This window comes from Crocuta crocuta, unplaced genomic scaffold (assembly GCF_008692635.1).
Source record: "Crocuta crocuta isolate KB4526 unplaced genomic scaffold, BGI_CrCroc_1.0 scaffold62, whole genome shotgun sequence".
Classification (NCBI taxonomy): Eukaryota; Metazoa; Chordata; class Mammalia; order Carnivora; family Hyaenidae; genus Crocuta; species Crocuta crocuta.
In genome coordinates this window covers 4350977-4377963 of record NW_027529173.1, presented here as the reverse complement: position 1 = coordinate 4377963, position 26987 = coordinate 4350977, and the positions used below count along the sequence as shown (strand labels likewise).

Genomic DNA, 26987 nt, shown 5'->3' with positions numbered 1-26987 from the left:
AGCGTATTCCTAGTGTTCATTGCCCACTTTGTCTAGTATAGTTTTTTAGAGGATTATTAGACTACGAAAGAGATTCTGAGACTTTATAATGTGATGCAACGGAAGTGAGATTTTAATCACACACATCAATGAAAGAGCAGAAAAGGCTTGCAGAGATGCTGTTTTGGTTTCCTTTTCTAACTAAAATATAAAGCTTATGGAAATGACACTTTCTGTAAGTGTAAGAAAATAGGTACCTGATCACTTGTCCTAATAAAAAGAGAAAAATAGATTTGAAAAATCTAAAATGGTGAATAATCTAAAACTTGTCAAACTATAGGGGTACCTGGGTGGCTCAGACGATTGAGCATCCGTCTGACTTTGGCTCAGGTCATGACCTCGCAGTTTGTGAGCTCAAGCCCCTCATTGGGCTCACTGATGTCAGCACAGAGCCTGCTTCAGATCCTCTCCCCCCTCCCCCCCATTTACGCTCTCTCAAAAACAAATAAGAACATTTAAAATTTTTAAATTAAAAAAAAACTTGTCGAACTATGAAGTAAAGCCATTCAAATTTGAGCATGTCTAGTATTGAATATCCACCCAGCTATATTTACTGAGTATATTGATTTAGAGAAATCATAGTGATGCCATAGCATAGCCTTAATTTACATGTTAACTCTCTATTTTACAGTAACTTCAAGTTACTATTTCTTACCTATGCTTCATAAAAACAATGCAAAGCATCACAGAGCTGGTTCAGACTGACTCACGAGCTAGGGGCATTTGTTAAAATTCTTGGAATTTTACTAGCCAATTTTTAGATACAATCATTATTAAAAATTAAAGTATATAAACTTAAAATTAAATAAATTATATATAAAACGAAGACTATAAATACTCAAAAAACCTTTGCTTCCTAATTATTTTACTAGTTTTTACTACTATCTATGTTTTTGAGGCCATTTATGTTTGTGATGTAGCAAAAAACTATAGAATGGTGTGCTACTTCACTTCTCTTCGCAACTCTTTGTTCGTGATGTCCTGATGACAGCTAGACACCAGCTGTGGAGGGAGTATTTACACCAAGAAAATTGGTAAATATTACAAAATCAAGAGCTGAGTTATTGTTTTGCTGGCTTTCTAGAGTGAAGGAAGGGATCAAAAACATGTTAATAATGCATATTAAACTTGAAAGGTGTCATGATAAACTGTTACATTGTGAATAACTCACACAAAAAATTGAGGAATTATTGTAGTATTCAAACACTACTATCCATTTCAACAAAGAAGTTGCTCACATCATTGACAAATGAATGAAATTCTGACATCTTACTTGTTAAAGAAAAAGAAAATATCAACCAGTGTTTGTTCACACTTGTTTGTCAATTGTAATCGCAATTGAGCTAGAAGAATTCAGCAAAAATCAGCTAAAGCATTACAAGAGAGTTAATTGGCTAGATGCAAATAATAAACAGTATTGAACACTGAATAATTTTTAATAAATTGTGTGCCACTCATTTTTTGTTTTGGTAAAATATATGATAAGTTTATACACACCTATAAATATATGCATATGTTTTTTTCCCCCAAAGAGCCAGTTGACCAGCTTACCACTGTCTAGCACTGACACTCTCTGACCCCCTTCACACAATCTCAGGTTAGCCATTGGTTGCCATCTTATTCTTCCTCTCCTCCAATCTCACATTTGATTGGTTATGACTTGTAATAGTTCTCAGATAAAAGTTGAAAAAGGTAATTTAAGTGTTTAGTGTTTAAGGCGACCCATCCTCTTTTATTTGCTCACAGACTCTGTCTCCCTTGCCACAAAGTGGCCATGGAACTTGGACCTGATTAATTTGAGCAAATGTGATTAGTGAATTGACAAGTGATATAAGCAGAGATAGAATCCTTTTCTGGCTGTGATACTGTGGATGCTCAGGATACTATATTCCTGGGGTTGCTAAGCAGAATCCGCTGGCAAGTATGTTCTCTGCCACATAAAGTAGACATATCTGCAGAGCAGGAGAAAATGATATTAATATGTCACGAGAAGTAGAGACAAGCAGCAATGAGCAGCAGAAAGAGTATGTTCTGGTGATGTTGAGTTCCCAGATCCAATCTTTCTATAGGTATTACTTCCTATAGCTATTTCTTTATTTCTATGACTTATTTCACTGTATTCCTAGATACATGGATCAATACATTTATCTTTGCCTTAAAATAATGTGAACCGATTTTCTCTTTACTTGTTTAGTAGAGTCCTAATACAAATCCCTATGCAGTTAATGGGTGGGCTTTGGCAAGTCTGCAAACTGCATGAAATTATATGCAAGATTTTGTGTTTGAGTTTAAGTGCACTTTGCTTCCGCTGCCCCGCCTGGGGAATCGGTTTTGTAGCTTGCCTCAGATTCAAAAAAAGACCTATAGGGGTGCCTAGGTGGCTCAGTTGGTTAAGCATCCAACTTCAGCTCAGAATGTGATCTTGTGGTTTGTGAGTGTGAGTCCCACATCGGGCTCTATGCTGACAGCTCAGAGCCTGCTTCAGATTCTGTGTCTTCCTCTCTCTCTCCCTGCCCTTCCCATGTCCATGTTCTGTCTCTCTGTCTCTCAATAATAAATAAGCATTAAAAAAAAAAAGACCTATAAGCCCACAAAAGCTGACTTAAGTTAGTATCAATCAAAATAAACTAAACAAATAGCCTTCAGAATTTGCTCAAATATACCACTCCAAGGTGGTTACTTCATCTGAGTATGGATTGGAGTCTGTCTTTGCCTGATGTTTCTAACCTAGATTCTAAGGCTTCATAAGAGCTTTAAATACCAAAGACACTTATTTTTCACTTAAATCCTCCCTTGTTACTTTCTTCACATACTAGCCTATTTGTATATGTGTGATATTGTTAGCATATTTCTCAAGAGAGTAAAATGAGAGGCACTTGTTATTCACTTTACTTGTGAAACATCAAGGAAGATGAACATCTAAAAGGAAGCCAGTATCTGTAGTCTAGAAAAACCTTTAGGCATGACTTTTATCTACCTTTATAAATAACTGTCAGGAAAACAACAGGGAAATAATATTATGCATTAAATTTAAATTTGATAAATACATCTCAGACGTTTTAAGATTACTTCCAAAAAGACTTCTGGGTTAAGAAGCCAGTGAAATTAAGTTTTAGGGTGGAAAGAATCTTTACTGGGGAAAATTAAAACTGGACACAATATAAATGAGAAAACAGTAAAATATAAGAAATCCATCTTGTTCTCTTGTGTGCTCTCTATCAAGTGGAAAATAATTGTATGTGATAAAAAGCAAAATAAAGTGTTCCCAATACTATGTATTCAATACCTTTACTTCAGAAAATGCTAAAGCAATTTCATAGGATGATTTTTGTCTAAGAAAGTAATTTATTGCTTGGATAAGCATGACACAGAAGGCTGTGAAGTCCCCACTGACCTAACCGAAGCAATATTTTGTTAACCTTTGCAACAGTTCTGGTTGATTGTACCTATTGCACTAAAAGAAATTATTTAAATATCATTTAAAATATAATGGCCACAATAATACAGTCGAAGTTTCTTTGAAAATATATTTGGTTTAAAAATTAAAATGTGGTGCACTGACGTTTCTAAGAACTAAAAATACTTTGTCATCAGAGCCAATAGACAACATTATAAATATCCTGTCGAGGCTGAATTGAATAACGTTTGAGGCTTATACTGAATACAACTAGACTAAGATATCAGGTTAACTGGTAAGTCTAGTAATGAAAGCTTAGGAACTAAAGGATTCAAATTGACTGGACCATTTTAAGAAAAATTTTACTACATTTAAACTTTACTTTGAGATGAAACTTAGTGTTGCTTCTCCAAATCATATTAATAATTAAGTTACCAGTTGAGAATGATTAATCGATGCACAGAAAGAAATTCTATCCTTGATTCTAAGGCTACAATAGCTTATATCTATTTAATGGGTAGTCGAGCTAGTCTGACCTTTAAGGCTAGCTCACGTTCTTGGAGTCTACAGTTGTCTTCACAAATATTTCATATGCTATTGGCTATATTATTAATCCAAACATGTGTACAGATAGATCGATAGATAAGCATGAAACAGGAAGGTATGAGGGCCCTGATGACCAAACAGAAACAATATTCTGCCATCCTTTAATCTATAGTAAAAGAAAAGTGTGGGTACACAAAACTAATAGGCAACCAACAGAATGGGAAAAGATAGTTGTAAATGACATATCAGATAAAGGGTTAATATCCAGAATCTATAAGGAACTCACCAAACTCCACACCCGAAAAACAAAAAACCCAGTGAAGAAATGGGCAGAAGATATGAACAGACACTTCTCCAAAGAGGACATCCAGATGGCCAACAGACACATGAAACGATGCTCAGCATCCCTCCTCATCAGGGAAATACAAATCAAAACCACACTGAGATACCACCTCACGCCAGTCAGAGTGGCTAAAATGAGCAAATCAGAGAACTCTAGATGCTGGCGAGGATGTGGAGAAACGGGCACCCTCCTGCACTGTTGGTGGGAATGTAAACTGGTACAGCCCCTCTGGAAAACAGTGTGGAGGTTCCTCAGGAAACTAACAATAGAACTCCCCTAGGACCCAGCAATAGCACTGCTAGGAATTTACCCAAGGGATACAGAAATGCTGAGGCATAGGAGCACATGGACCCCAATGTTCATAGCAGCACTCTCCACAATAGCTAAAACATGGAAAGAGACTAAGTGTCCATCAATGGACGAATGGATCAAGAAGATGTGGTTTATCTATACCATGGAATACTACATGGCAATGAGAAACAATGAAATCTGGCCATGTGTAGCAACATGGATGGACCTTGAGGGTGTTATGCTGAGCGAAATAAGTCAGGCAGAGAAGGACAAATATCATATGTTTGCACGTATAGGAGGATTAGGAGGAACTTGACGGAGGAACAAGGGGGAGAAGAAGGGCGGAAATGGTGGGGGAAAGGGAGAGAGGCAAACCATGAGAGACTCTTGAATGCTGACAAAAACTGAGGACTGATGGATGTGGGGGGAGGGGGGGATGGGCATGGAGGAGGACACTTGTGGGGATGAGCACTGAGTGTTATGTGGAAACTAATTTGACAATAAACTATTTGTAAAGAAAATAAATAAATAAACAAATAAATAATAAAATAAAAAAAAAAGTGTGGGTACAATAAGGCTACAGGATTGGTCCCTGGGTGTTTCTGATGCCAGAACCCAGATTTTCATCACAGTACATTATAGAAGTGCAAATGAACATGGCTGTAGGTGTTCAGCTCCAAGAATAAAAAGTTAGACATAAAAATTCTGTTTGGTAATAAAAAATATGTAACTCATTATTTTTTATCATCTACTTATTGATATATTCGTTTCTTCCATATGATGCCCTACCATGACATTAAAAGTAGTAACTTAATCCAGAGCACCTGGGTTCGGCACTCAACTCTTAATTTCAGCTCAGGTCATGATCTCACAGTTCCTGAGTTCAAGACCCCAGTCGGGCTCCTCACTGACAACTTGCTTGGGATGCGCTCACGCGCTCTCTCTCTCTCTCTCGTTCTCTCTCTCTCTCTCTCTCCCCCTCCCCCCCAAATAAATAAACTTAAAAAAAAAGTAGCAACTTATCCCAAATTAAACCATAATCATGAGTAACTCCCAAAAACGCAGTCCCTCCAACCAAGGAGACTGAGAGCCTGTAAGTGGGAGAAAGCCATCCAAATGTTGCACCAGTTCAAGCTGAAAGACAGAGGAAGGTAAAAATTTAACCCATCATGTCTAATTTGCAAAATTCCACAGTCCATTTCAGGTTTAAAACTTCATCTCTTCTTTTTCCAAAAGTTCTACTTCTACCGTCTACCCCAAGCATTAAGACCATTTTTATACCTCCCTCCAAATTTGAAAGTAGCTGAGAACTTTAAAAGAATAAAGCCAATAGGCACAGAGGAAAAATATGGGTCTCAGAGTTGGTTTGGGTTAGGTAAAGAATATTTAAAATATTTGTGTAAACTGCTTAACAAAAGTAGACAATTCCTTTCTTCTTAAAACAATGTATTCTCACAAATTTGTTTAACAGACAACTGATTGTTCTCTGATGGTAAAATCATTACAAAATACCAAGAACTGACAAATGACTTAAACTGCTTGCCATAATCAATACAGCTACAGTTTGAAAATAAGATGTGGGCTGAGGGGAAAGCAGGGTGAGAAATTTAGAATTTTTGTAGGACGTCATAGTTTTTTCAGTCAGTGATTATTGACAAAGGTCAATTTTGAATTAGTTTAAAAATCAGAAACTAATAGATAGCATTATAAGATGCGATCTTGGAAAACTTTATAGTAAATATTTTATTAACTCTCTAGATAAAGACGACTTTCAGGAAAGATACTAGTGATGGAACAGTTTCCATATTATAATAATTATATTGTATGCAACCATGCATTTATAAGTCTTTCTCATCTACTAAACTGAGCTCCTTGAAGGAAGAAAGACTGTCTTCAGATCCACTTCATATCTACACAAAATGTGACTCAAATGTTCATGTAGTTAAGTTACTTATTTATATTTTATATGATTATGGAGCATATACTCAAATGAGTGTTTATATTAGAATCACTCTTGAAGCTTTTATAAAACAGATGCTCAGAAACCATACATAGACCTACATATGTCAAAAAAGGTCAGCAAATTGATACACCATTCCATAACTTGATGAGTATGTAGAGAACCACCAAAGTCAGGAACAAGGCAAAGATGTTTATTAGCTCCAATACTGTTAATCTTGGAGCAGAAGTATTAGTGAATTCAATCATATAAGAGAGAATAAGCAGATGTATAAGAATTGGAAAAAAAGAATAAAACTATATCCAATGACATATGATATATTGGTATACCTAGAACACAGAAGAGAATCAATTCTAACGCAAATAACAAAAAACTTTTAATAAGGTGGGAGATATTAAATTAACTATAAAAATCAATAGCTTTCACAGATAGAAAAATACTCACTTAAAATCTATAATTGAAGAAAAAATATAATAACAATGATAAATACTTAAGAATAATCTTAACCAAAAAAAGGTGACAAATCCATATAAGGTATATTTTAATATAGTCTTAAACTTAGAAAGTAGACCTAAAGAAATGGAAAGGTTTCCCTTGTTTTTGGATAAAACAACCCAATATTATAAACATGTAAGTTCCCTCCAAGTTAGTATATAAATTTAATGTGATCTTTATTAATATTAATAAAACTTCCCTGAAATTGTTTTTGTTTTTGTTTTTGTTTTGTTTTGTTTTGAGTAAGATAGGATGGTTTGAAAGTTCATATGGTAAGATAAACATGTAAGGGTATCTAGGGAAACTCTAAATAAGGAAAATCTAATGAGTGAGGACTAGCCGTATATGATACAAAGTACACTATAAATTTAAAAACTAGGAAGTGTATACATGAATACAGAGACACATGTAACAGTATAGTAAGTTCAGAATAGATTCAACTAGGGTGCCTGGGTGGCTCAGTCAGTTAAGTGTCTGACTTTGGCTCAGGTCAGAATCTCACAGTTTGTGGGTTCAAGCCCCGTGTCATACTTGAAGCATGAGAGCTTGAAGCCTGGAGCCTGCTTCAGTTCTGTGTCTCCCTCTCTCTCTGCTCCTTCCCCACTCATGCTCTGTCTCTCTCCGTTTGTCAAAAATAAATAAACATTAAAACATTTTTAAAAAATGAAATAGATCCGACTACCTGTGGAACTTACTAAATGATATACAGGTGGCAGTTTAAATGACTGGGGGAACGATGAACTTAAAAAACTATTTAGAATATTAAACAAAATTCTGAAATAAGACAAAATTAGATGCATATCTCAACCATACCAAAGAGAAAACTCTGACTGTATCAGATATCTAATATTATACAAGCACTAAACATAGGTGGCTTCATTATAACATGGGTGTATGGAAAGCCCTTTTAACTTTAACTCAAAATCCAGAAGCATTATAAGAAATATTTTACTTCCTAGCCTTTTTTGCTGGAGGAATCTTTATTCTATGAGAACCAGAGCAAGGAGAATCAACTGGAGGAGTCCGGGATGAATCCTATAGCTACAGGGACCAGTGCGCTAGGGTGTCTGTGTACACTGGGCAGGTGTGGGCCAATCAAGTGCAGCAGCCTCTGTCCCTCACAGAGAGCTTACTTAATACAACTGGGATTCTGCCTTTGATTCCCTACCTGGCACTACACTAAAATTGGAGCCTCTAGCCTGCTTCTCTAATACCCAGAAACCTGCATAGAACTTACTGCCATCTTCCCATCAGAAAGCCACATCCTACTCCTCAGATCCTCCCACCATTAATCATTGATTAAGGACCAACTGTGAAATAATAACCCAAAAGTAGCATCAAATTGACTTCTTCCAGTGTTTACTCTTTCCTGCATATACTGTTTACACTGTGATGTCACGCAGACTCCTTGTATTGCCTGGCATCTTTATTGGTACTGCACTATCGACCCTCCTTAAGTAATGACTCCTACCAGATCCAAGCCCAGGACCCCTTTCAACTTTGTGTTTTGGGCTACTGCCCTTAGTTCCCCAGCTTCTTACTGAACAAAGAAGTCATTCTTCTCAGGGAACCCTTTCCTGTGCAGTCTGGTCTTGCTTCTTCTTGATGTTTAGTCCTTGTTTGGTAGTTAGATAGCTAAACCCACGTCTTTTAGCCTTTAATCACCAAATTGCTTTTCGTTGTGCTATGGTGGAAATAACAGGGCTTACTGACATCAGTTCTCCTCTTTCCAGGAAAAGGCATGCCCACCTTTTTGCTCACCTTTTATTTTTTTTTAATATTAATTTACTTTTGAGAGAGAAGGAGACAGAGCATGAGCAGTGGAGGACAGAGAGAAAGGGAGACAAATAATCTGAAGCAGCCTCCAGGCTCTGAGCTGTCAACACAGAGCCTGATGAAGGACTCAAATTCAGAGACTACGTGATCATGACCTGAACCAAAGTCTTAAGTTCACCAACTGAGACACTCAGGTGCCCCTTTGCTCATATTTCAGTTAGGTGGCTCTATTTTAGTTTGAGTGCCTTGGTGCAGTTTCTAACCCAAAACTGTGTATGCAAGTGTTGTATTAAGAGTATTCACAAGGCAGAACAGTAAAGAAACAAAGGAAGCAAAACAAAGAATTAAATAAAGCCAAGTAAGAGTATAAGTTCAGGCAAAAGTCCCACACAGGATAGGCTCTAACATGATCCCACAGGAAAATTCTGGAGAATAAGTGACATCTCTGAGTTGTCCTAAGCTGAGGAAAGGAAACTGAGCTTATATTCTTGCACAGGATAGTCATTAAACAACACCCACGTCCAGATTCATCCATGTGAATGCCAAGCACTTCTAAATCTGTGCAAAGAAGTTTCAGTAGCTCAAAGGCAGGTGGCAGAAGAGGAGCCACAGGTCCTGGCCATTAAATTCATGTAGACTGCAGATGTAAGGAGAGAAGCCAGGGATATGCATTGTCTACTTTAGGTGTTGAGTAGTTCTGGCCAATAATTTTTGGAAGGAAATGATTATCACAGGTAAATTTCATTTCCTGTGCTATCTACCAGCATTTTCCTCTCCCATCTTGGCAACCTAGAACCTATTTGGAAACCTTGGCAACCTGCATCAGACAGACAAGCCAGTAGCACAAGACGGTAGAGCCTTGTCAACCTGCATTCTTGAATTATTGGGAAAGAACCTCCTTCTGATCTGTGTTGGACACTCACATTAAAATTAGAAATAAGCCTAGGCTGAATTTGTTATTATGGTACAGCCTCTCATGTCCTGAATGATGAACATATCATTTAGGCATTCTTTCTTCAAAATTATTTGTTGAGCATATGTCATGTGCTAGAGAATATAAAAACAAAGAAGATTTTTTTTTTTTTGCCAGAGAGCCTTTTGTTCCAATAGAGTATAGTTTTTGCTGTAATAGAAAGGCTATGGATCTGTGGGACCCAGAGTGTTATATTAACAATGAATAAGAGACTGCAAATCAGGGAAGGCTTCTTACAGGAGGTGACATATAAGTTACAAAAATGAGTAGAAAATAGAACACAAAAGGGCTAGGGAAGAAAGGTCATCTCATGCAGCTAGAGCATGAGATTGAGATGCAAAGCTCAGATTCATGAGGAACAGGATACAGTGATGACTCAGTAAATATAACAATATACAAATAAGTATTTTGATATTCTGTTTGTTGTACCTTGGCCTATTAGACTGAAGCACAGACTAGTTAACTGAATGGAAGTCATTTCAAATGATGAGCTAGTTCATGACCTAAGGCAAATTACTTTGCTGTGTCCTGTTTATCTACTATGAAAGATGAAGTTACTGATTTGCTTCATGGGGATGTTGTTTAATATTTGAAGTTGTTTTGAAAATATCAAGACTTGAGGCACCTGGGTGGCTCAGCCAGTTGAGCATCCGACTTCAGTTCAGGTTATGATCTTGCATCCATGGGTTTGAGCCCCACATTTGGCTCTATGCCAATAGCTCAGAGCCTGGAGCCTGCTTTGGAGTCTGTGTCTCCCTCTCTCTCTACCTCTCCCCTGCTCACAGTCTGTCCCTCTGTCTCTCAAAAAATAAAATAAAACATTAAAAAAAATTTTAAAAAAGGAAAGAAAATATCAAGCTCTTGCCAACCTTGAAGAACCAGTACAACTCCCTTGGGATCTTTATTGATGAAAGGCAACATGATCTTTAAATCTTCAGATAAGAATAGATGTAAAGAAGAAAATTTGGTTCCCTTTCACTGCTACTAAAGGATTTTCTACTGCTATGCCTTTTATGATATAAGGCTAAAGAAAATGGTAGAGTATGATTTTTTCACAAGGTTGAAACAATTCCTAGCAGATGGGAAGTTGTTTGAAATCATTATCACTGGAAGGCGCTTCCAAGGAAAAAGTACTCAGATGGCCCATTTTTAAGTTTAAATGCAAACGGTGATGGTAATGGTGATGATGATGATGACTAACATCTAATAAGCAAATACTATGATCTAAAACTGTTTGAAGTGCTCTTCCACTTATTATGTTTTTAAATTCTGTAGATAACCCTATCCCATATGTATACTACTGCTCTGCCTTACAGATAAGAAAATGCAGGCAGAGTTTATTAATGTTCCCAAGGCAACTCAGTAACCTTGGTGGCTCATGGGTCTAGCAATATTCTTGAGTACTCATCTGTCTCCGACTCAATCTCTGTATGTATATCTTTTTATGATACCCACAATTTCCTTGTGAAATTTCCCTGTGAAATGAGATGAAGAGGTCTCATGGGCAGAACAATGCCTTTAAGGTATCATCATACTTGGGTCAATACTTTTGTATGTATGACTAGATTAATAAAAAGTCATTTTAGTAGGCAAACTCTATGGAAAAATTACTCTGAAATCATGTTTTTCCTGATTTCTTTTGTTGATAGTATTTAGTTACCCATCTATTTTCCATTTCAGCTTCTATCAGTTTTGTGGCGGATTTTGATTTTTTTTTTCCCCTCAGGAACAGCGCAGGTATGCATTTTATGGTGAACAACTGCTCCTGAAACTTCTGCCCATATTTGATGCCACTTTCCAGAATTAGCCCATTTCATTGACCAGAATAGGTTTCTTTTTTGCCCATGCTGGAATATCACATTAAGCAATAATACACACCAAAATAACCACCTAGAAAAATATGTTTAACTTAACACATTCACATTCCTGTAGCATATTTTCAGTGTTCTCAATATACCAGTGAATAGAAATGACCTGACCTACATATTGATTAAGCCATGTTGATATTAAAGTTTCCCCTAATATATTTTTAAAAATATTTATTTATTTATTTTGAGAGAAAGAGTGTGTGAGTGGGAGAGAGCAGAAAGAGAAAGAGAGAGAGAATCCCAAGCAGGCCTGGCACTGTCAGGGCAAAGCCCAACATGGGGCTCGATCTCACAAACCACAAGATGATATCCTAAGCCAAAATCAAGAGTCTGACGCTTAACCAACTGAGCCACCCAGGTGCCCTCTCCCCTGGGTGAGGATTATATTCAAAGAGCATCATTCAGATTACAACATTAATTAAAAAGCTAATATAGATCTAAATTCAAGTATATTACAACTGGTGGTGTGTGAGTAGTATAATCTATCAGATCAAATTGAAAAGATACAAATATGAAAGCAGTCATATATTCACTTCTGAAGTGGGCATGTCTTATTATGTTTATTTGTACAGAATATTAGCCAGGCTTTTAATAATCAAGTGATAGACCCACAAGACTGTAATGAAAACAATAGGTAATATTTATTGAGCACTTATTATGTATGTAGAGCCTAGCTCTATGCTTATCATTTGACTTGCATTATCTCATCTAATATTCCCTCACAAATTTGTGACCTACATATGTGTATATATATATATATATGTATATACATATACACACACAGACACACTATAGACACACTATATATATATATATATATAGCTGTGCTGACAGCTCAGAGCCTGGAGCCTGCTAAGGATTCTGTGTCACCCTCTATCTCTGTCCGTCCTCTGCTCATGTTCTGTCTCTCTTTCCCTCTCGAAAATAAATAAACATTAAAAATATTAAAAAATAAATTAGAAGAGACATGACTAGAAGTAGTAAGAAGGGAAAAAAGAGACTTAATTTTGGATTAGAATACTAACATGAACTAAAGACAGACGCCTAACTCTGTGTCACAGAAGGGAAACCTGAAAGAAAGGTCAAATAATCACACAAAGTCTACCATACAGGGGATGGAGTCTGAATCAAATCCTAGTCTGTCTAATTCCAAATCCTTTCTACCATTTTGCTATTTACAGCAGAACTGTCTGGATTCACAGTGCTTTTCTATTGCAGTAGCCTGAGGTGAGAAGACTTTCCTAGACCCTTTTCAAAGCAACCTAAATTTAGATTTTCTGATATATTTTGAGATTCATAGTGTGCCCTGAAAGTAGAAGGAAGAGTTAAGAGAGGTGCCGAGGCATGGAAACAGTAGAGCCTAGTGACTTTGTCTATGGATTTTGGAGCCTCACCTTTTGGTATTCAAATTCCTGGTTTACTAACTAGTGCCTGTGTTCTCTTGGTCAAGTTACTTAGCTTTTTTGAGCACAGGTTTCTTCATCTGCAAAACAGGGACAATAATAATACCTACTTCTTGGAGTTTTTATTTTTTTTTTTATACCTGAAGTAATAACTACTGCAAAGCACATAGGATAATGCCTTTCACACATCGGGTGTTCAATTCACGTCGTAAGACATTTTGATATAAATGACAAGACACTAATACTGTGGTTGAACATAGGGTAGAAATCAAGAGGGCAATGAAGATCAAAAACCTCTAGAGCAGACAAAAATGGCTTAGTGAAAGGGAGGAGAAGAAAGAGACGAGAAAGTGCACAGGGACTTGTACACAAGTGGGACAGAAGACTGCTTCTGTCAAGGTGCAAATGCCAAATAATGACAATTCAAAGAATACAGTTTAATAATACAGACATTGCCAGGGAATGATAAGGAAACCTATCTTGTTTCCTTTCTGGCTGATTGTAGAAGCAGGAAAGCAAGAGCTTCCTATGGGGAGCTGTAAGGGAAGCAAGGACTCTTAGGGAGAGCTTAGAAGAGCCGGAGGGAAGTTATGACAAATCAACAGGATTAAACAAACGTTTGCCCTCAGGGGACTGGGCCCTAGAGGTCATACAGAGGATGATGGAAATGAAGAGGAAAGGATTGTTGAAAAGAATTTTTTGTGGCAAAATGAAGACAACAAATATGTGACGTGAAAGTGGGTGGGGAGAACAAGAATGAGGAAGTACTAGAGTCAGAGAGAGAAGTAGGACATTCTGCGAGGTGGAAAAGAATCAACAGCTTATTCTCCATGCACCAAGAAACTGAAAGATAAACCAGGTACATGGCCACGGTTGAAGAATGAACATAGTCACATGATAAATGTACAATTGTAGAACTGTTCATATGAAGAGTTATAGATAGCTTACCCTAAACTCTTTTCTTAAGTTTATTTATTTTGAGAGAGAGAGAGTGAGAGAGAAAGAGCGATCAGGGAAGGGGAAGAGAGAGGGAGAGAGAGAATCCCAAGCAGGCTCCACACTGCCAGTGCAGATCCTGATGTGAGGCTGTGCAGAGCCCGACGCGGGGCTGGAACTCATGAACCATGAGATCACAACCCGAGCTGAAGACAGATGTTTAACCAACTGAGCCACCCAGGTACCCCTTACCCTAAACTTTTACTTCATAGATGATCTCCAGCTCTGTCTGACTAGAAAATGCATACTCACAGAGTGTGTTTGTCTCCATCTATGCAGTCATGGTTCCATCCCCACATAGAGTGGTTAGGATATAATAGAAATCCTTTTCACGTTTGTGGATAGGTGTGAATTCGGAATGAGAATGGGCTATTCACGATTAACCCACTACATTCTCTAATGGCTAATCTATTAATTTCAGGGTTTCTGACAAGGGTATGATTTTAGACCAATCTCGTTTAAGGAAGTGAAAACATTAGCTTTCCAGACCTTTGAACAATTAACTGTCATATTGAAATTTGAATAAGTGACCAAGATTTTTCTTTAAAGATTATTTATTTAAGTAGTCTTTACACCCAGGGTGCCAGAGTGGCTCAGTTGGTTTAGTATCCAACTCTAGATTTCAGTTCAGGTCATGATCTCATAGCTGGTGAGTTTGAGCCCAGGTCAGACTCTGCACTGACAGCACAGAGCCTGTTTGGGATTCTCTCTCTCCTCTCTCTTTGTGCCTCCCTACCTGCCCCCTCAAAAAAAAAAAAAAAGTTTAAGTAATCTCTACACCCAACCTGGCATTTGAACTCATAGCCTTGACATCAAAAGTCACACACTCTTCCAACGAGCCAGCCATGTGCCCCAGTTGACCTAGATTTTGACAGTGGTCCTGATATACGTGCAGTAGAAATTGTTGGCCCCCAGTATGGCTCTAAGTGAAGCAGGAAATAAAATAGGTTATGAATAGAAGAGTTGGGCTGAATAGACTGTTGTTCCAGGAAGTTATAAGACTTTTTTTTAAGGCTCTATACCCACTATGGGGCTTGAACTCATGACCCCAAGATCAAGAGTTGAATGCTTTACCAACTGAGCCAGCCAGGAACTCTAACATGAGACATTCCAAATTGTTTTGGGAGTACTCATAAGTGTTCATCTATTAAATATGTTTTCCCAAAGACTCATTGAAAAAAATATATAGCCGATGCATACCAACACATTTAACTTCTAGTACTCTTGTAGTTTCCTTAAGAAATATTACCCTTTTCTTCTATGGCAAAATTTCCAAATCTATACAGACACTAACTTTCAGAAGTAAAGGACTTCTGTGTACATCTAAGTATTGAGACATGAAAAAAAAAATCAGACTGATAGAATCAATTTCATATTATATTTTGAACTAAATAGAAATCTCAACTCTAGGTGGCAGCTTACTCCATCACTTACTTAACGTTCATTTAACAAGCAGTAGATTCATTCACAGTTTTTCCATGAATGTATAATTTTGTGTAAAAATTAGTCCCTGGCTCACAGTAGCTGTTAAAAATAGATTTGATTTTAGGAATAAAATCATGGCTTGAGATGTAGGTTTTCCTTATAGCTTGTCATCCGTGGTTTCATTAAGTTGATGGGATGAAGCAAAAAAGAATAAAGATGAATGTTTTAACCAATTTTTTTCTTTGAGGAATATAATCCTCAAATCATGGCAACAGTTCCATGTCAAGGGTGTATTTTTATCATGCAGAATAGAATTCCATATTAATCATCTATTCCTGAACATACTAATTTTCAGAAATATCAAGGATATCCAAAACTCCAGGTTTTCGGGGATTGTTTAATGATATTGATTTAATTGAAGGAAAAATATCGTATAAAAGGGCAAAATGACTCATATCTTTGTTTCTTTGCATCTCATTGACGGAAATAGCCAAAGCTAGAGTTTAATTAGGTTGTCAAGGACCAAAATACTCAATCTGACTGATTAAAAACAATGCTTCCCTCCAACCCACTTACTCACAAAACACATCTGTATGAGGTGTTTTGTGCTTTTTTTATATTGTAAGGGCCCCAACAATGGGATGTGCAGAATAACTCCAGGCACTTACCACTCAAATAACTTGCTACACTTAACAGTTCTTTCATTGTTAGTCCCAGCAAGAGAAAAATGAATAATGAATTAAACTTTATCTTAAAATTAGGTTTTCTTTAAAATGGGGATAATAGCAATACCTATTTCTCTATCATGTAGTGAGCATGAAATAATATCATGTTTATACACAGTGACTGGCACTTGATGTTCTGAATGTGTATATTGGTTATTCTTACTATTCTTATTTTTGTACGTTTATTTATTTATTATTTATTTTTAGTAAATGCTACACCCAACATGGGGCTTGAACTAACCACCCCGCAATCAAAAATCACATGCTCTTCTGACTGATAAATGGTTTCAGCTAGAATCTCAAAGATCCTGGTTAATATGACAAACTCATAAAGAGATTTTATTTAGGTCTTTAGCTCTCCTGGACCTAGTCCTGTCTCCATACTCTTCAATGTGTAAAAGGAACATTAAAAAAAAAGCCATATGGCATGGGCGTAGGGGGTGAGGATATTAGTCACTGAAGTGAGAAAATGAACAATTTCCAAAATGTGTCTAATTGTTATAAAAATGAATATAAAATTATATTTGGCAAAACTTNATTGATATATATATATATATATATATGCGTGTGTATATATATGTGTAGATATATATACACACGCATATATACATCTATACATATATATGTATATCTGCATATACATATATATGTGTATATATATGCATATATATTTATAATATGTGTGGATAGAGAAAGAGGTATGCATTATAATGTCATCACCATCTGTACCCTCATTTTATTGAATGATATTCTTCCTAAAACTTGTGCTCATCACTTCATTTTATCTCATTGAATAGAGCTTATTAGTATTCATACTGAGCTACCTGGAGCTGAGAAATGTAGTCTTTATTCAGAGTGATCATGTACTCAGTTAAAAAAACCAGGGTTCCATTAAAAACCACAGGTAAATGTGATACCATTTTACTTAAAAATTAGGAAGAAATGTTATGGATTATTGTACCCTATTTACCCAATATGGGCCAATGTTATACTGATAAGTTAGATTAGATTAAATGCATTATAAAAATTAAAAAGTAAGAAACTTCGGAAGTAGGAGCCATAAAAGCTCTGCTAGGAATTCAGTACACAGCAAATTTCATAACTGCCCCATTTCCCTAAGGTGTTTGTGAGGTTTTCTGAAGATAGTTTATAAGAGCCTCTTGGGCTCTTGCAGTTGTTCTCTATGCCTCACTTTCAGTTCCTAAGAAACTCTGAGAATCATGGACTTGTTTTTCAATCAAGAAAGAAATCAGTTTACATTTGAGAAGAAAAAAATTGTTAAGTACAGACTCATCATTTGGAAGCAATAATGTGTTTCTTTTTTAAAAAAGGCAATTGACTATATACTCAGTTTAATCAGATGGGTCCATGGCTGCAGAGTAGAGAAAAGGAGATAAATAAGGATATTGGGTTTTAAATGAACTGCACTACAAGCAGAGACATTTCGGGAACTCAGTCAGACAGAAACTTAGTATTCAAAGTTCTGGGAGGTGAATCTTGGTTTACAAAGCTGGGAAGAATAAAGCCCACAGGATAGAAGTGAGTATCCAAACACCCACAAATCTGTTGACTAAACACATTGCTCTTGTAATCTTTGAATTTCTTCTTATCATTAAAGTTTTTAGTCAATTTTTCTTTCACAAGGATTATGTAGGGAGTTTTGTTTTGTTTTGTTTGTGTGAGTGAGCCAGTAATAACTTGGAGCAGAATATCAATTCAAAATGTTCTGGCTGATTTAAAGTTTTTATTTGCATGGCCCCCCTTCACTTGGCCAGAATTTCTTTTTACCATCCTACTGAGGTTCTATTTTCGTATGCAAAAGCAGAATACCTTACTTTAAAGAAGAATTTTACATTTGCTACAAGTTGCACAGATAGAACTGGATTTAAATGATCATGATCTCATATGAGGAAGTGATAGGAGAAACAGGGACCCCTTTCTCAAAGCATAGGAAACAAAATTTATTGAAAAAAAAATCATTGTCAGAAAGTTACCAAATCAAGTTTGGTCTCCTAGGCCCATTTTAATGTTCCTGATTCTCTAAACTTCATCATGTCCAACTCTGGTATACAAAGAGGAAGTGAACACTTTACTTCTTGTCCAAAGTATCTAACTCAAGGATGTTAGCCATCAAAGAGACACAAACTTCGAGCTATAAAGCAACCTCTCCAAAGTACAATTTTGTCCAGATTTATGTCATGTGCTACCATTTAGAAAATCCAGGTGCTGTGTGTAACTAAGTTTTATGAGGAATTTTCCACTTAATAGTCAGTGTTCTACATGGGCAACTTTTAATTTTTAAAAGCCTATTTAACTTTCAGTGTCACTAAACTTTAATGCTGTAGTATTAGTCAGACTTATGGGAATTGCAAAAAAAGGAGATCTAGTTTTCTTTCTCTTGTTTCCTTGGAAACAGGCAAAATTTTGGAAAAAAGTCTTCCCAATTTCCTTTAGTATCTTTTTTTCACACTATCTCCTCCTGGTCCACTCAGATTCATGGTATCTTCTTCCTGTACTAAGTGCCCCTTGTAGGATTCCTGTGAGATCCATTCTATCCTCCAGGGTACTCACTGTTCCCAATTACCTTGCTCCCCTCCCTAAATCCAAATTCATATTCCTTTCCTCACAGCTTTCCTTTAGGTATTATGAGAAAAACAATCTGTTTGTCTCCCCAGGGCCTTCCCTTAGGTATTATAAAGAAAGAGTTTGTTTGAATCTTCTGTCAGTGACCAAGTTTCTTTAGTCTCAGGTTATTTACATTATTAAAGGAAAATGTTACCTGATCATAATAGCTAATTGGAAATATTCCCTTAGGACAACAAAGTGATATGAAACATATAGTTCCTACTATAAAATGAAGGAGTGAAACTGGATGACTTTTAATGTTCCCTTTAACCCTGACATACTTTAAAATTTTATGAGTAAATAAGTGTCATATAAAGAAAAGATCATTTTGGCCACAGGCCTCTTTCCTCCCACGGTTAGTCTATCCCAGGCTTAGTTCAATCGCATTCCTTAGAACCAATTTGGACTTCAGGCTGGAAACATGTAAGAAGCGCTAGACTGTCATTTGTCCAATGAAAATATAACATGAGTCACATATGTAATTTTAAATGTTCTAGTAGCTATATTTTAAAAAGTAAAATAAAAATCAAAATTAAGTTTATTAGTATATTATTTAACCTAACATACCCAAAATATTAGCATTCTGACACATAATCAATATAAAAATTATTGTTGAATATTTTACATTATTATTTTCATAGTAAATCTTTGAAATCCAGTGTGTATTTTGTTCTTATAGCACATCTTGACTCAAACTAGTGAGATTTCCTGTGCTTTATAGCCACATGTGGCTAGTGGCTACCATATTGGAGAGTATAGTTTTAGATCACGAATCTTCACTGTGGCTGCACATTAGAATTGTCTAGGGACCTTTTTAAAAATCTGATGTCCAAGCCAAACAAACCCCAGACTTGTTAAAGTAGAATCTACTGGGATTGAACTTGGCCTCAGGATTACCAGGTGATTACAATGGGCAGCTAAGTTTAAGAATACTTTGGCTTTTCTCAACTTTGGCTTAGGATACTTGCATAGCTTTTGTTTTCAATATCAGTGACCAGTTTCCACCCTCAGAGATTCTGATTTTAATTGGTTTAGACTGGGTACTAGGCAAAGATACTTGTTTCAGTTTCCCCCAAATGATTATAATGTGCTAGTCAGGTAGAGAGGCATTGACTAACACTTCAGAATTCAGTTCTCTATCAGCTCCCTTCTTCATATTCAGCCTGAACAGCTAGTAATAGGCTTCTATCTTATTGCCAAGACCCACTTCCCAAACTGTACCCAGAGCCTTATACTTGGATCCCCGTTTTTGTTTCCTTATCTAGGTCCCTGGGAGGGACTCTATGGGGGTATTTTTTTTAATAGTTTATTTTTGAGACAGAAAGAGACAGACCACCAGTCAGGAGGGGTAGAGACAGAGAGGGAAATACAGAATCTGAAACAGATTCTAGGCTCTGAGCTGTCAACACACAGTCCGACGCGGGGCTTGAATCCGCAAACTGTGAGATCATGACCCGAGCCAAATTCGGACGCTTAACCGACTGAGCCACTCAGGCGCCCCAATGGGGTATTAACTCACATGGTATTCCATTCTTCAAAGGTCTGTAGTTACTTGCTTTATCAGTTTTTCCTCTTAGGCACTAGAATTCTCTCATAAGATCCATCCAGTGAATGTGTTACCTATGGACAGACTTCCCTGGCACTAGTTGTCTGCCCATTGGGAGTCCCAGATATTATCTTTTCCTGAATTATATATCATTTTATGCTTGGTTGCCCATTAGACAACCAAGTCATAGTAGATGTTCCCTTTACAGAGGTTTGACTCTACTACCACCTACTGCCTATATCTACTCACTCCAGGTGACACAGACATTCTTAGCTTTGAAGTGGATTCATTGCCTCAGCATATGCTCCACCCCAGTATTATATTCAGATTACCTATTCTCCCCTTCTGCCCCATTCTGATGCAGCCAGAAAGTCTCATCAAACACCATGAGAAAGAGTATCTTTATGATAGGCACACATTTTCTTTTCTGTCCTCCCTGGAAACCCACACTAGAATAAATTCCTTTAATATTGTTGATGACCTTTATAGTTTCTTCCCCTACCTGTAGTTTTACGCCAAACTACACATAAGGTCCTGTACTTCTCAAGTCTGCACTTTCTCTTATAAACCACACTCTCTACTGCTATGACCATCCGCACATTTACCCTAAGCTAGGAGCGTTTGGAATGCCCTTGACGCCCTCATTCCCTAACTCCAATTGATTGCCATATTCTTTTTGATTCTACCAACTTTCTTCACATCATAACATTTCTCCACTGCATTTGCCTTTCTAAAACACATTGAAATAGCACCCACTTGCTTAAAACTTTCCGGCCCCATTGTGCCTTACAAAAGTAAGTACGAATACCTAAGCATGGCACATAGCAATAAAATTAATAATGTATGCTATTGCCAGGACTGTGTGAAGAACCTCCCGTTTTTTAGTCTGTCCTCAGCCTTTGTTTTCAGCCTTATCTCATTACACTTTTGCCTTGTACCTTCCATCCAATTACCCTAAACATGGACTTTTCCCACTTTTGCTGTTCCTTCTGCTTGGAGTATACTTCCTTCCATTCTCTGCCTGGAAAACACCTATTTGTCTTCAGAGTTTAAATGAAGTAACCATCCTAAAATTCTGAAATGTGATGTTCTTCTTCTATGGATCTTTAGTACTTTGCATTGAATTATGTTACCAGCACTTACTACAGTGTGAATTATTTTTATCTGTCTATCCAGTTAGGATGCGAGCAGAAATTTCTCATTCATCTCTATGTTCCCATCCCTGGAATGTTAGGTGTCCAGTAAATGTTAGATATAGTTGTTGCATAAAATAATCATAGCTTTATTTATATGGAACTGTGTGAATCCTTTTATTTTCGCCCACGTGGGGAGTTCATTGTGGGTACACATTCTGAGACCATTTAATAGGAAAGTTTATGAACACTTTAGTCCCAGGTTTCTTTCTTCCTCCCTTTTTTCTGCCCTAGCATCTTTACCCAAAAGCATCTAGTGCTGTCCATTGCCTCAGAGGAAGATCTTATAGAATCTGGAATAAAAAGTCAATACTGATATCTGAAAATTTATGTCAAAAACCAAGACGGGTCAAAGCACTTTGATTTGCAAGACCCAAACAATTTGAAAGAGAAAAATATTTTAGGCTCCGAAAACTCAGAGCTTGGAGAAATGAAAAAATGTTTACGCCAGGGTCTTTAAAACTTCTTTTTTTTAAAAATATTTTTATTTATTTCTAGGAGAGAGAGAGAGACAGCGTGAGCAGGGGAGGGTCAGAGAGAGAGGGAGACACAGACTCCGAAACAGGCTCCAGGCTCTGAGCTGACAGTCAGCACAGAGCCCGATGCGGGGCTCGAACCCACGAACCGCGAGACCATGACCTAAGCGAAAGTCGGACGCTTAACCGACTAAGCCACCCAGGCGCCCCAAAAACTTTTTTGATGGTAGCTCACAGAAATAAATATTTTTACATCTTTACCTAGTATACAACACACACATAAACACACAAATAAAATAAGTTTTACAAAACAAATACTTACACTTATGAAATGATAGAGTAGCATTTTTTATTCTGTTTGATGCTATTTAATGTTAACAAAAAAAGATCTTGTAATCCCTAATGAATTGCAATTTATAGCTTGAAAATCTGTGGCTCATGCTACAAATCATAAAATGGGAAGAATTTACTCTTTAATATCAGGACATCTTTCTCACCACTATGAAAAGAGATAACATTTTAGCTAGATGTCAAGAAGAAGGTGAGTGGAAGATGACTAAGATTTAGATCCTGCCCTAGCTAGAAAATTCAAACAGGTTGAAGAAGAATTCAAGAAAAATAGCTAAGAAGAGCACAGTCCCCTTAAAGAAATTCTGCAAGAACCCTGGTGCTCTAGGACTTGGATATCCACAGCTCAAGGAGGTCTCTAGACAAGAGAGACTGACGGTGCACTTGCAGAGACCCACACATTCAAGCATAGGAGGGGAAAACAGCTGAGTGTCCTTGAGCTCTCCAGAGGAATATACAAGAGCTAAGAAGTGGGGATGAGGGGTGAAAAAGTCCTGAAATTAGGATGAGAAATCTCCAAATGCATGGGATCTTGTAACCAGGTCCCAAGGCAGTTAGCATGGATAGCAGTAGCAGATGGCAGCCCATAATACCCAAAGGCCAAGTAAGGGCATCCAAACCATAGCGAATGCCAAGTTAGCATGCCTGAAGACGGGTAGTGGGTGAAGGGAGAGGAATGGGGTAGAGACAGGACACAACTGACAAAGCACAGTTTTGGGACAAGATTCCCTATTGTCAGGGAACTTGGTTCACTTAGGGAAGAGAAGAGAAGACTGAAGAGATGGAGGAGGAGGAGAAGGAGAAGGAAAACTACTTTTTTTTTACCACCTGCTTGAAAAACATTACATTTTAAAGAAGAGTTAAAGATATTGAATTGGTATAAGTATGAGATTTCCATATCATTTCTGCACCTTTGGATAATGACTGCACGTTTTAAATCTAATAAACTGCAAAACTGTTACAATTTCTTTTTTGTTGTTTGTGTTCTTTTTGAAACTGATACAATTTCCAATGGCTAGTGTCTTCCATCATCCATTCGGTCATCAGCAGAGGTTTACTGATTGATACACATAAGGATGAAAATTTTGGCATTCTTCCTGTTTACCCCAGATAAGGCTGGTCACGGGGAGGAGAGGCTGCATCATTCGTTGGTGGTGATCTTTTGAGGCACCTGGGGGCTTTTTGGCAGCTTGACCGAGGTAGGGAAGAGAGAGAGGCTCATCAGCTTTTAGCTGATCAGCTAAATTAGGCAGATCAGCCATTAGTCAAGAACAAGCCCAGTTACAGAGGAGGACCCTAAATGAAGGGTTTGACCAGCACCTTGGGGACAGAGCAATGCTCCTCTACAGACAATGTACCTCACAGTGGATGACAAAGCTTCTCTCACTAACACTCTTCAAGTTTCTTTGTTCAACCCTGCCTGCAAATTCTTAACTCAGTTGTACAATTTATCCTTTTTTTCCCCCCTGTTATATCCAGGCTGCGAAGGAGAACTATAAATATTTCCTAATATTGGGAAATGTGTATCCTAAGAGAAAACACAGAAACCCTGATGGTATTGGGATGGCACAATGTGGAGAGACTAGTGTGTAATACTGGGTGGCCATTGAGAAGGACCTTGAGCCATCTGAGGAAGCCATTTGAAACGCAGTGGAATAGGAAACAGGCAGTATACATAAGCTAACCTGGTTGGGAGCAGCTGGAAACTTGACCTTTTGAAGTGGGTTTTGCTGACCACATTTTTTTTTTAAATGTTTTATTTATTTCTAGGAGAGAGAGAGAGAGACAGCGTGAGCAGGGGAGGGTCAGAGAGAGAGGGAGTCACAGACTGAAACAGGCTCCAGGCTCTGAGCTGGCAGTCAGCACAGAGCCCGACGCGGGGCTCGAACCCACGAACCGCGAGATCATGACCTAAGCGAAAGTCGGACGCTTAACCGACTAAGCCACCCAGGCGCCCCAAGGTTTTTTTAGATTTATTTCTAGGAGAGAGAGAGAGAGAGACAGTGTGATCAGGGGAGGGTCAGAGAGAGAGGGAGTCACAGACTGAAACAGGCTCCAGGCTCTGAGCCGGCAGTCAGCACAGAGCCCGACGTGGGGCTCGAACCCACGAACCGCGAGATCATGACCTCAGCGAAAGTCGGACGCTTAACCGACTAAGCCACCCAGGCGCCCCTTGCTGACCACATTTTGAACTCTCAGTGAGCCTTAACCTGCTTTCATAGGCATGCTGATGACGGACAGGGCTCTCTTGGAGCTCTCCAGAGCTGCTGCTCTCTGTTCTCAGCACCACTTTCTTTCTTCAACTCTTCAATGGTTCCTTCCAGTTTCACTCTACGTCCCTCTGACTCAAGGTTATCCGTCTTCTTGTAGCATCTTCCCTTTTCATTCAGCTTCTGTCGACTCTACTTGCTTCTCTACAAACAACATACCTCACAGTGGATACCAAAGCTTCTCTCACTAACACCCTTAAAGTCTCTTTGGTCAACCCTGCCGACAAACTGTCAACTCAATTGTACAATTTATCCTTTCCCCCCTGTTATATCAAGGCTGTAAAGGACAGCTATAAATAATGCCTAACTGTAGAGAAGGGGGCCATTCCAAATACAGACTACTCAATCTCAGTTGGTCCTTTAATGCCATGTGAAAATCCTTGTAAAAATATCATGTGTCAGGGGCGCCTGGGTGGCTTAGTTGGTTAAGCGTCCGACTTTCGCTTAGGTCATGATCTCGCGGTTCGTGGGTTCGAGCCCCGCGTGGGGCTCTGTGCTGACTGCCAGCTCGGAGCCTCGAGCCTGTTTCAGAGTCTGTGCCTCCCTCTCTCTCTGACCCTCCCCTGTTCACTCTGTCTCTCTCTCCTAGAAATAAATAAAAAAAAAATATTAAAAAAAAAAAAAAAATCATGTGTCAGTATACACTCCCTCCAAAGCTCTAGTAGTTTGTCAGCCCTTTTATTTCTGTTAATATAAACGATAGCTTATATTTATCGAACACTCCGTGTGCTAGGTGTTTTACAAGCATTATCTCATTTAATCCCTACAATCATCCCATGACAGGTATTACTACCGATCTCATCTTACAGGTGAAGAAATTGAGGACTGGGAACATTAAACCATTTGTGCCTAGTCACAGTATATGAAGGAGTCAGTTCCTCTCTGATGTCAGAACAATGTATTTGAACCACTAGGTGACTGCATATTTCTCATTGGGCTCTTCTAATCTTCCTCCTAGAAACCCCTACGACTTCTGCCCTCCAGTTCTTTATAGCAATTGTCCTTACTTTCTGCCTCACAGTGGGCATAGACACTGGCAGACCGGAGCAACTGAACACCCTTCCCTGGCCAACTGTACCTCCCACTCTCTTTCCCCCACTATATGTGAGAATTATCAAGTCCAGATCTTCCTTTCTTCTTCTAGGTCTACTTTATTATTTATCCTCGCTCTGTATCTTTAACCTCTGCCTACTAGCTCTTTCCTCATTTTAAGAAAAGAGTCTTTAACTTGGCCATTGCCTTTAGATTCTTCCATTTTTCCTCTTATAGCCAAGCTTCATGAAAGAATAGTCTCTACCTCTGATGTCAACCCTTGAGACTGTGAGACCCATGAGGACAGGGTCTCGTTTACTGCTCTACACACTTGCCCTCCACTCTTAGCATGGTGTAGGCACTAATAGACATTTGATAATGTTTTATTCAATTAAGGAATAGATGCATGGATGTGTGGAAGTAATAAATAAGATTTCCGTCGCCAACAAGTTTTTGAAAACTCTGATAGTCCTGCTTCATCTGAAATCAAACTCATTATTTTCCCTCTTCATGCCTGTTCTTCCTTTTGTGATAGTTTCCTTTCCCATATCCTGTATATTCAGCAAGTCAGGTAAAACTATGACATCAAACCAGTACAGTTTATGTAGTACATTAATAAAAACATTTGTATTTGTCTCCCACTCTCTTTTGAAATAGTTTCTCTGGGTCTAGTTATCATTTTATTTCTGTATGAAATCTAGGTCAAGATCCATAATACCCTGGTCCCTTTTAGTGACCAGCTCTATCATAGCCCTGAAGACCCAATCTCCCAGTGTCTGATCAAACAAAAGTAGCTCTCTCCTTAAAGGGGATTTTCAGGCCAATTGTTAATGTTTATAAATATGTAATGTATAATGTATATAAATATATATGATAGGCATGATATTTAAATTAAACATAACTTATATATAAATGATACACAAATCTGTGTATGTGTGCACTTGCATGTGTGTATATTTCATATTTTTATATTCATTGTTTCTCACTCTTGGCCCAGACCTTTGGGATTCATGCCACCACATTTGTTCTATGCATCCAAGTCTTTTCATTAGTTCCAACCTATTTCTATTCTTAATCTTAAAATTGGTGGGCCCAGATCACCTTTGAAGAGGAGGGTGTACTTTCTATTCCCCTGGGAACATTTCAAGGAAAGGCACTACATCCTTTTATCCCCTCACATGTATCTGTCCCCCTGGCAACCTGATGTTGTTCGCATTTTACACATGCTCCTTAGAACTCAGCAGGATATAGAACCCTAAA

At 37.8% G+C, this 26987-nt stretch overlaps 1 long non-coding RNA gene across 3 annotated transcripts in view; it reads left to right on the top strand.

The window, feature by feature from the left end:
• Positions 1–26987, top strand: part of LOC144226298 (uncharacterized) — a 102342-nt gene that overhangs the window by 10440 nt on the left and 64915 nt on the right. The window lies entirely within an intron of this gene.